The sequence below is a fragment of the Pristiophorus japonicus genome, chromosome 23, assembly GCF_044704955.1.
Source record: "Pristiophorus japonicus isolate sPriJap1 chromosome 23, sPriJap1.hap1, whole genome shotgun sequence".
NCBI classification, from domain to species: domain Eukaryota; kingdom Metazoa; phylum Chordata; class Chondrichthyes; family Pristiophoridae; genus Pristiophorus; species Pristiophorus japonicus.
Window position 1 is genome coordinate 43,436,118 of NC_091999.1, and position 10,196 is coordinate 43,446,313.

A 10,196-nucleotide genomic window follows, 5' to 3' on the forward strand; every position below is an offset into this window, starting at 1 on the left:
GACTGAAGTGCAGCCAGAATTTCAGGAGCAGCCCCATTAAGTAACAAAACAGGGGCTGCAACCTCGTGCACTCAATAAAAACATGGAACACGGACTCTTCCAGACCGCAGAAATTGCAGGCGGCCTGGGAGCCCGTGAACCGGCTTAAAAATTTATTGCACGGCACGGCTCCGTGCACCACCCTCCAGGCCAAGTCCCCGACAAATAGTGGGAGGACCCCTGCATAGAGTGCCCTCCATCGGCGACCCCCGCCTCCTCTGTACGGCAATATGGTACACCATGGCGTGTCCAGATGGCAGGCGAGGATGGCAAAGTTGAGAGTGTGCAGGAGCAGCCCGTACAGGAAGCCCCTCCGCGCGGAACTGAAAGGCACGGAGGGGATTTCCCTGAGGCGGCTCAAGTTGTGAGGCGCCGGCCCCGAGGGAGGTCCGGGGTTTGGCGCCGATGAGGAATTCCGTCCGGACGGGGGTCAGTTCAGATGGGATCTCCCCGCGTGCTTGAGCCTCCTCGATGCACCTAATGGAGTCGGGGCCCAGAGCTGTTTTTAGCTACTCGACGGCATCGGCTGCATGGCGGACGTTGGCGGAATTTAGGCGCCGCGCCAGCGTGTCTGGCGACATCCAGCCCGCTCCTCCGCCATCGAGCAGGTCCCTGACCCTGGTCACCTCACCAGCCACAGCCCTCTCGTCCGACCGCCTCGGTCGTGGAGGTACGGATTCCCGAGCAGCGGCTCCTGCAAGACGCTCGCCACTCCAGCCGGTGGAGAGCTTCGCTTGGTGGAGACCTTGTTCCAGACCCTGATGAATTCCTTGTAAAAGACAGGCAGTTCCCGGAGGGCGGTCCTGACGCCTCCCACACTCACAAACAGGAGCTGCGTGTCGTAGTTGAGGCCGTGCTGCTCTCGGAAGAAATACATCACCAGAGCACGCCACCTAGGAGGGGGCTCGACGTAAAGGTATATTTTCAGGGTCTGAAGACGGAAAGTCGCGAGCTGGGCGCTGACGCACACCAACGATTGACCGCCCTCCCCAAGCGGGAGAGTCAAGACAGCGGCAGAGACCCAGTGCTTCCTATTGTTCCAGAAGAAGTCCACCAGCTTCTTCTGTATCTTGGCGACAAACGCAGGGGGAGGGGTCAAAATGACCAGCCGGTACCACAACATGGCGGCCACCAGCTGCTTTATGACTAGCGCTCGACCCCTGTAGGACAGCACTCGGAGCAGTCCTGTCCAGTGCCCTAGGCGAGCGGCGACCTTGGCCTCCAGCTCCTGCCAGTTCGCCGGCCAGGCATCCTCGTCGGGGCTAAGGTAGACTCCCAGATAGAGGAGATGGGTCGTGCTCCAGGCAAAAGGCCTGAGCTCCTCCGGCCGGGAGTCCACCCACCACTGACCCACCAGGAGTCCGGAAGATTTCTCCCATTTGATTCTGGCGGAGGATGCGGCTGAGTAAATCTCCTGGCACTCACGCATCCTCCGCAGGTCAGCGGGATCCTCTACCGCGAGGAGCACGTCATATTTGGTTCCTCGACATATTGGTCTGGAAAACCATCCCTTATGCACTCCAGGAAATCCTCCTCCACCGTATTGCTTCCAGTTTGGCTAGCCCAATCTATGTGCATATTAAAGTCACCCATTATAACTGCTGCACCTTTATGGCATACACCCCTAATTTCCTGTTTGATGCCCTCCCCAACATCACTACTACTGTTTGGAGGTCTGTACACAACTCCCACTAATGTTTTTTGCCCTTTGATGTTCTGCAGCTCTACCCATATAGATTCCACATCATCCAAGCTAATGTCTTTCCAAACTATTGCATTAATCTCCTCTTTAACCAGCAATGCTACCCCACCTCCTTTTCCTTTTATTCTATCCTTCCTTATTTCTTATTAAGGTATTAAAGTTGCTGACACTAGACTCTGGAACTTGCTAATTAATAAGAAAAGGGACTTTTACATCCCCAAATCTCTCTACCCCTCCACTCCTTTTAAAATGTTACCATTTAATGTACATTTCCTCCATTTTTCTTCCAAAATGTTTTGCATCAGATTTCTCTGCACTAAATTTCATCTGCCATTCATCCAGCCCATTTACAAACCTGTGCATTCAGACTGAGCTCACTTACAGTTCTCTTCACAGAGCCCCACGCTCCCCATTTTTGGCGTCAGCTGGAGATTTTGATCATACTGCAGGTCTGATCACCGATTTTGAAAATAATGTATTTATTATTATTTACTGTCCCTCTGGCCCCAATCTCGATAGCATGACAAAATAAAATTCAGTTCCTCCAGTTTGGACTTTCAATTATTGGAAAAAATTCTGAGGGACAGGATAAATCTTCATTCAGGAAGACCGGGATTAATCAGGGACATTCAGTACGGATTTGTTAATGGAAGGTCGTGTCTGACTAACCTGATTGCATTTTTTGAGGAGGTCACACGGAGGGTCGATGACGGTGTTGTGTTTGACGTTGTGTATATGGATTTTAACAAGGCTTTTGATAAGATCCCACATGGCAGACTGGTCATGAAAGTAATAACCCATGGGATACAAGGCAAAGTGGCAACTTGGATCCAAAATTGGCTGAGGTAGGAAGCAAAGGTTAATGGTCAATGGGTGTTTTTGTGACTGGAAGGATGTTTCTGGGATACATCAATGGTTTAGACTTGAATGTCAGGGGTATGACTATGAAGTTTGCAGTTGATACGAAAATTGGCCGTGTGGTTGATAATGAAGAAGAAAGCTGTAGACTGCAGAAAGGTATCAAAGGACCTGTCAGGTGGGCAGAGCAGTGGCAAATGGAATTCAATCCGCAGAAGTGTGAGGTAATGCATTTAGTGACTGCGAACAAGAAAAAGGAATACACAATAAATGGTCGGACACTGAGAAGTGTAGAGGAAGAGCGGGACCTTGGAGTGTTTGTCCACTGATCCCTGAAGGTAACAGGACAGGTCGATAAGGTGGTTAAGAAGGCATACGGGATACTAGACTTTATTAGCCGAGGCATAGAATACAAGAGCTTGAACTGTATAAAACACTAGTTAGGCTACAGCTAGAATACTGCGTGAAATTCTGGTCATCACATTACAGAAAAGAGAAGGCATAGAAGAGATTTACCTGGGTGATGCCGAGACTAGAGAATTTTAGGTATGAGGAAAGATTGGATCGGCTGGGGTTATTTTCTTTGCAACAGAGGAGGCTGAGGGGAGACCTTTTTGAGGTTTCTAAAATTATGAGGGGCCGAGATGGAGTGGTTAGGAGGGACCTATTCCTCTTAGCAGAGGGGTCAATAACTAGGGGCATAGATTTAATGTAATTGGTTGAAACGTAGAAATTTACAGCGCAGGAGCCATTTCGGCCCATCGTGTCCACGCCGACCCTTAAAAAGCCGCACGGCCCTCGGTCAGTAGCCCTGAAGGTTACATATAAACCCGTGAGCAATGAACAATGGCGGAAAGGTAAAGAGCACCCGGGCCAACCAGTCCGCCTCACACAACTGCGACACACCTTACACTGAAACATTCCACACTCCACCCCAATCGGAGCCATGTGATCTCCTGGGAGAGGTAAAAACCAGATAAAAACCCAGGCCAATTTGGGGGAAAACAAAATCTGGGAAAATTCCTCTCTGACCCATCCAGGCGATCGAAACGAGCCCAGGAGATCACCCTGGCCATATTCGATTTGCTGCAGTACTTACCATCGTATCTGCGCCAGCCAACAGGAGGTTATCCAGTCTAATCCTAATTACCAGCTCTAGGTCCGTAACCCTGCAGATTACGGCACTTCAAGTGCCCATCCAAGCACATTTTAAATGTGGTGAGCGCTTCTGCATCCACCATCCTTCCAGGCAGTGAGTTCCAGATGCCCACCACCCTCTGCGTGAAGAAGCCTCCCCTCAAATCCCCTCTGAGCCTTCCACCAACCACCTTAAAACCATGCCCCCTCGTAATTGACCCCTCCACCAAGGGAAATAGACCCTTGCTATCCACTATATCCACGCCTCTCAAAATGTTGTCACCTCAATGAGGTCTCCTCTCAGCCTCCACTGTTCCAATGAGGGCAAACCCAGCCTATCCAATCTGCCCTCACAGCTAAGATGCTGCATTCCAGGCAGCATCCTAGTAAACCTCTGCACCCTCTCTCGTGCAATCACATTCTTCCTATAATACAGCAACCAGAACTCCACCTGTGGCCTAACCAGAGTATTATACAACTGAAGCATAACCTCCGTGCTCTTGTATTCTGTGCTTCGGCCAATAAAGGCAAGCATTCCGTATGCCTTCTTAACCACCTGATCCACCTGACCTGCTACCTTCCGGGATCTGTGGACCAATGGTGGAGCTTTGGAGGCGTGGCCTATTCAGTTGGAGCTGTGCTGCTGAGAGAGAAGGAACTCCCTGCTGAAGCTCCTGTCTGGAAGGCCGAGAGTGGGCCCTGAGACCAGCCCAGGAGTAGGAGGAAAGGGCTGGCTTGCTACAATACAACGTCCGGAGGGATAGGAGGAGAGCTGAAAATTTCAACAACTTTATTTACTTCTGCAAAGAGTTGGAGAGAGTGGGAAAAGAGCAACAACCTGTGTGGAAGTCGGGAGATTCTATAACATTCAACAGGTGGGTGTTGGTTCATTCCCCGAAATACATTGTTTTATTGGTGGGGGGAGAAAAGAAGATTTTCTTCGAGGCCCGGAACATCGCGGGGGGTGTGTGTGTGGAAGTGTGTGGGGGTCTTGCTCACAGCTAGGCCCCACACACCACTGAAGCACCCCTCCCCCATTGCCTAGCCTGGGATAGCTGGAGCTACCTGGCTGAAGATTTACTAATCACCTTATTAAACATCGTTGGACGTGTGTGCCTGGGTGGCTCCAGCTGTCCTAGATGAAGACATCTTCTCCTCCCACCCGAAGACCATCCCATAAGACTGTGCCTTGCTTTGTTTTCCATCATCTAGGGAGTGCGCCCCAGAAAAACACCCACCCATCACTGTGAGGGGAGACCTGCCCTCACAGCTTCCCTCTTTCCCACCCCCCACTCTCTCTCTGTCTCTCCCGTCTCTCTCTGAGAGCTCCTTTCCTCCTTAATTGGAAAAACAATTAAGACAACTGAGCAGAGGGAGCAAGGCCGCTCCCCAATTGCCAACTAGGGGAGAGGTGTGCCTCATTGAGAGCTCCTCTGCTCATAAATTCAAACGAGGCCAATTTAAGACCATTAAGGCCTGTGACTCTGGGGTGGGTGTAGCCCTTAAAGGGACCCTGTGATGGCGACTCCATCCACACCGGTAGCAAGGCCAGCTAAGACCTATGCGCAGGTGGCGTCCACATCCACGGCGCCTCCTGCGCCACCTGCTGCCCTGCCACCATTCAGACTAATTACTAAGAAAAACGGGGTCAAGAGCTACACTCACCCCACAATGAGCATCGAGGAGTGCGTGCTGGTGATGGCTGGGGTAGTCTGCCCCTCGGCCATTGTCGCAGCCTCCAAGATGTCTGGGAAGGCTGTATTCTTCCTCGGGTCGGAGCGGGCGGTGCCCCTGACCCTTGAAAAGGGGCTCACGGTGGGCGGGACGTTCCTGCCGGTGGACCCTCTCGAGGACACCGCGCAGAGAGTCATCATTTCAAATGTCCCGCCCTTTGTTCCCGCTGAGATCCTCCTCCCTCACCTGCACCAACTGGGAGAGCTAGGGTCAGGGCTCAACCCCATACCGCTCGGCCTCAGGGAGAGCAGCCTGCGCCACGTCTCCTCCTTCCATCATCAGCTCTTTGTCCGGCTGGCGCGGGAGGAGACGACGGAGGGCAATTTTAATGTGGTGCACAAGGGAACTGCCTACCGCGTCTTCTGGACGTCGGACGGCGTGCGGTGCCATGCCTGCAGGGAGATGGGGCACATTCGCAAGAACTGCCCCGCCTCCAAGGCAGCGAAAACACCGAAGGCAGCCAAGGCTGGCGCCGCCGCCACCCCTCCCCCTAGTAGCGTCCGCGTGCCGGGAGCCATAGGTGCGCGGGAATCGTCGGAGCCCTTTGTTTTCACGGCCTCTGGCGGGGGGGAGGGAGAGCGTCCGACCGGAAAGAAGGCGCGGAGGAAGGCGAAACATCTCGAGGCGGGTCCCCTCAGTGCGCCAGAAAGTCTGACCACCGCGCTCAGCCCAACCCAGTCATCGGCGAGCGCGGGGTGCCCTGAGCCCGTGCCCGAGCCCTTGACCAATACCGCAGAGGGGCTCGGGCGGGGGCAAGATAAGCAAAAGGGGGGGGGGCGGAGCGGGAGGCCTCGGCAGACATGAAGGTCTGCCTGCCTCCACGCACCCCCAGGAACAAAAGGAGGCGCCGCTCCAATGAGGCCGAGGGGGAACAACATCCCTCCGCGGAGGAGTCGGTGCCCGCCGCGTGTCCCGCGTCCCCCACCAGCGCACCCAAACTGCGCCGTAGACGGGAGGAATCTGTCCCCGGGGAGGGAGGGGCAGTCGAGGCTGCACAGCCTCTGCCTCCCGTGGATGGCGTGGAAGATCTGCCTGTCGTGAGGGGCGTGGGGCCAGCGGAGGAATACGATGCCGCCGGGTCGAGCGTCCCAGGGCCGAACCTGAGCCCGCCCAGCTATTAACCAACTTCCCCCGGGATTTGCTCGACTCGGCAGAAATACACAGTATTAACAATTTTTATGAATCTGTACACGCTGGGCCGGAGGGTGGCGGCGGGGAGGGGGAAGAACAACAACCCTCGCACCCTACTTTGGAGCTGGGATCCTTGGAGGACCTGGAACATTTCTTTGACTAGGTCTCTCCGTGATGCCCGGTTCCTGGAGCGGAGGAGGAACCCCTTCTGCTGTCGCTTCCTGACCCAGCACCACTTTTAAAAGAGCCCAGTGCGGAATGCTCTGCCGACGATCCTGGGGGTGGGGTCGGGGCGGAGCCAGGGTCGGATGGAGCGGCCGAGCCGTTTGCCGTTCCTCGTGCGGTCGACGGGTCGGCTGCTGGCAGCGACCTCCCGGAGGGGGATGGGAACTCGATGGGGGACTCGGGAGAAGATCTCGAGTCCATCGCCAGTGAGGCGATAGATCTCCTCGTGTCCGCCGCTAAGTCCCCCCTCATTCCTGCAAAGGAACTCCGGGACTTTTTGTTCCAGAGCCAGGGTCGCCGCAACCGAACCCATCTGGCCCTGGAAAGATGGTCCGAGCCGGGGCTGCTCATCGCTTCCGTCCGCGCCGCCGCTAAAACCATGGCCGCGGGCGGGCCCTTATCAAAAGCGCAAGGCCTTGAGCTGCGCCGGCTCAAAGGGTTCCTCGCTGGGCTGCTGAAGGAGTGGAGGTCAACAAAATACTCCGCTCCCTCCCACCACAATAGGTTAGGTAGAGGTTGCACGATGCTTTTGTCATGAAGATAACCATAGCCAGCCTCAACATCAACGGCGGCAGAGAGGCACACCGTAGATTTAACAATTTTTCGCTCCTGCGGGAGGGGAAATATGCGGTCTGCTTCCTGCAAGAAACCCACACCGTTCCGGGAGACGAAGCCACGTGGCTCCTGGAATGGCAAGGAGAGGTCCGCATGAGCCACCTCACCGCCACTTCTAGTGGGGTGGCCATCTCGTTGGCCCCGCATTTTCAGCCGGAGATCTTGGGGGTCGAGGAGCCCGTGCCAGGCCGCTTGCTGCACGTCACGGTTCGCCTGGGGGACTTGCCGCTCCATCTCGTGAACGTGTACGCCCCTCAGCCCGGATTGCAGCAAACGTGCTTCTTTGAAGAGGTGTCCGCTCTTCTTGGCTCCGTCGACGTCGGCGACTGCATTGTCCTCGGGGGGGATTTTAACTGCACCCTCGAGGCGAGGGACCGCTCCGCTGCCCCGCAGAGCATGACGGCGATGGAGAAGTTGAGGGACTTCTTGAGGCTATGGTGGGACGTGGGCAAGACTCACTTCCACGTCTTCTTGTGCTGAAGTATTGCTTCCTCTGACTTGGATATGGCATTATATTAGAGTCTCATTCAGCGCTTTACCCACCCGGCAAAAGTCCAATCCCTTAATTATTTCGGTCATGACCCAGCACCCTCACATAAGATCCACCGCTTCACTCACTCCCTGTCACAACACCCAAACATCCCTTCCACTGGTACATTCAGTTCCTGTCCCACCATCCACACGTCCCATACATTGATTCTTTCTGTACCTGTGCCAAACAGCACACGTCCCATCCGATGATTTCATCAGTGCTGACCCACACACCACAAGTCCCATTGGCTCGTTCATTTAATCCTGACACATTTCACACGTAATTGTTTGAGACAGCTGTTATTGCTCTCAATCTGAAATATAAATTCCCTGTTTTTCTCTTCCCTGCAGTGAACTTAGTGACAATAATGATCCTGTCTCGACGAAGGTGCGGTCTCTCCAAGTGTGTCTGCCGTTACCTGCTGGCAATGGCAGCGGTGGATCTACTGGTCGTTATCCTCGACCTGATATCCAGGCAGATTCCTATTCGTTATTCAACCGATTTTGAGTTCATGTGGGCCATTAAAGTGTGTAATATCCATGCCATCCTGCTTTACGCAGTCACAGACTGTTCCATCTGGTTCACAGTTGATTTTACCTTTGATCAATGTATAGCCATTTGTTGTCAGAATCTCAAACCCAAATATTGCACCGAGAAAACGGTGACTGGGATTGTGGGAACATTGAGTGCGCTGTTCTGTGCAAAGAACACTTTCTGGTAGTTTATGTTTGGAGGTATGTATCAGATTTCCAATAATCCCTGGTTTTGTTTTGTTACATGGGATGTCTATGCGTCACTAGCATGGGCAGTAATTGAATTCCTTCATTATATTATTACACCGTTTTTCCATTTGTTCTGATTCTTCTGCTCAATGCTTTAACTGTCAAACACTTTTAGTATTGAGCAGAGCTCGTAAGCGACTCCGGACCCACATTAGTGGGGAGGGTCCCAGTGACCCAGAGATGGAGATGCGAAGGAAATCTATCATTTACTCTTTGTTATATCTGGCAATTTTATCCTCTTATGGGCAGTGTTTCTGTGCTCTTCTGTGGTTAATCGATTGTATTCGTTAAAATTTCTTTCTGCATATCTACCTCATTATATAGAGGAATTGGGATTTATGCTTCAGCTCCTGAGTTGATGCATCAACACATGTATTTATGCTATGAAATTCAGAGAGGAGTTGAAGAATGTGGTGAAATATCCCTTTACTGTAATTGTTAAATGTATTAAATAATAAGAATCACACAATGTGTTGGGCGGGTGTTCTGCCCAATCCGCTCATCTCTGTGATACACACACAGTGAGGCCTGTTTTCATCTTTTACCGCCCGGATTCAGCGACTAACAAAAATGATAGAGGTGGGGAAGTCCACGGGGATCAGTACAGCTGGGCCCCTGCAGGTTTTAACCCCGCTAAGACCTCTGGTGCGGCCTGGGACAGGTTTATAAAGCTCCCGACCGCCAGGCTCGGGTCTGATGTGGTTACCCAAAGGCGTGGGGAAAGTGTCTCTGTTACTGTACCGTCCACGGGCGGAAGGGCCGCTCAGTCCCAGCACTCCAAGGGAAACCACGGGGGAAATGGCCTGGGACCAAACAACAGCCAGGGAGGGAGGCTTTCAAAGGCTCAAAGCTCAGTGCTTTCAGCCTTTTACAGGCTCCTTGTGTTTTGCTCCCAGTGGGGTTTAACCTGAGCAGCTCCAGCGCCTGCTGATAGCGACGAATCCTTCTTTCAGATAATCTACCTTTGGGATTAAAGAGTCTCCTGCAGACGGAGTATGTCCCAGTGACATTCACCACTGTAACGTTCCTTTGTAAATCTGCCTGAACAATGCAGTGATCTGCAGGATGAAGTGATCCCCGCACATTGAACTCAGCTGCTCCTCACTCTCTGTAAATTCTCCTTGCTAAACATAGCCCATAATATACAGTGTTCAAAGAGGGTGGAAACGAGTTTGTTGCTAGGTATTGCTGTACCTGTGAAGTAATACAGCGGTGAAACCCCCATGACACTGTGCCTGAGCATTGTGACATCACAGACCTGCCCTTCTGACCAAGCCCTGGTCTGTGGTTGACCCACAATCGCATTTCAGACATCCCTTCTCCTTCACACATCACCTTACATAGAGTTACTTAACGTCTGCAACATAGAAAGAGGTCATTTGGTGGCCACGGCTGCACGTTGGTCTCAGCCTGTTTCTTGTGGTTTACCTGGGGGCTCATG